Here is a 1,448-nt window from a genome sequence, read left to right on the forward strand (position 1 = left end):
GTAGGCACACACATGCTGGCTCTCTCACCGGCGCAGCTGGGGCTTTTATGAAATCAGTGCAGAGGCTGGGGCGGCAGGCACTATTTTATCTCCAAATTGATTCAGCTGCAGTCGCTGCTCTGCCTCTGACTTCACTGCTGCGGGCCCTCCCCCTAGCTGTCCCCACTCACTGCTTCCGCCTGATTTGGAGACTTATCTTCAGCGCCAAGCTACTCCCCTCCCTGCGGGCCCTGGCTGGGCCGGGCTCAGGCAGGCCTCCTGCCTGATGCTGGTAGTGGCAGGCGCAGACCAGACTGCAGGCTCTGACAGTTCTCAGATGTGCGGGCCTGGCCAGTGTCTAATTGCTCACCCTCCAATTTCCCCTGCCCTTGGGAACAGGGTTCCACAAAGAAATGTCATCAATTGAAATGCTTTGTGCCTGAACATGTGTCCCATCTAACGAAGGTTTATGCGTTCAGACGTTATTCTTAAGAAGAAAGGACATGTACACGCTGGGCTTTTCATCTCCTCCTTCCTCGGCTGATGGGGCCCCTTACTGAGGCTCCTGGAGAGGCTGACGGGCCTGAAAGGACTGGGAGAGATTTCTCTGTTTGGGGAGGCAAAGAAACAGGGCGGGACATGCCGCCGTTGTTTTTGTTTTGTGTATGATATTTGGAGTTGACCCTCCCTTCCCTTCGCTTCTCCCTGAAATATTGGGAGCTCCTCCAACCCAGATAGTTTTCTACTTCTATCTCCATCCCCTGTGCCTAGCAAATAGAGAGTCGGTTCTCAGAAAATTTGTTACAGTGAAATCACTGAGGGTTGGTTTAAGTACAAAAAACAACAACAAAACAACAAAAAACATCTGTAGGCTGGGGATCAGGTTACCTCCTGATAATCCTGAAGAGGGAGCAAAGGTCATGTGACAACATAGCTTCAAATTTGACATAGGAAAGACAAAATCACAACAACAACAAATTGGATCCACTTAAAAGAGAAGCATAAAGAGAATTTAGTATAACCACCAGGGCTGAGGTAGGCTGCGTGAATGATGCCCCCTGGAGTTTGGCATGCATCCCAGATCACCACCAGATGGAAGAGAAAACAGCTGCATGCCATGCACATATTCCTGAAGAGAAAAACTTCTTGGAGACCCTCAAATCATATCTCACGGGTGACTTTAAACTCGGAGTCTGGGAAGAAGAGCACGGATCAAGCCAACTCACGATTGCTCGATGTTCTCTACATTCTAATTGAGTGCTCCTGGGTATGTTAATTAACTTACTGATGCTAAAGTTTCCTACCTATCCTATATAATAAAGATATAATATGCAAATTATTGTTATGCCATGAAGCGTAATGACTGACAGCGTAAGGAGGGATCATAGATCAGCAGGAGGGTGGGGCAGCGAGCTACAAGCCTGTGGTTGAGAGCTACAGGAGTGGCCAGGGCAGCAAGCTATGGGGGG

General features: G+C 49.1%; 1 pseudogene; it reads left to right on the plus strand.

Annotated features, from left to right (window-relative positions):
- The first annotated feature begins 1,030 nt into the window (after window positions 1-1,030).
- Window positions 1,031-1,448, plus strand: part of LOC102423033 — a 37,382-nt pseudogene continuing 36,964 nt past the window's right edge.

This window comes from Myotis lucifugus, unplaced genomic scaffold, assembly GCF_000147115.1.
Source record: "Myotis lucifugus unplaced genomic scaffold, Myoluc2.0 scaffold_443, whole genome shotgun sequence".
Classification (NCBI taxonomy): Eukaryota; Metazoa; Chordata; class Mammalia; order Chiroptera; family Vespertilionidae; genus Myotis; species Myotis lucifugus.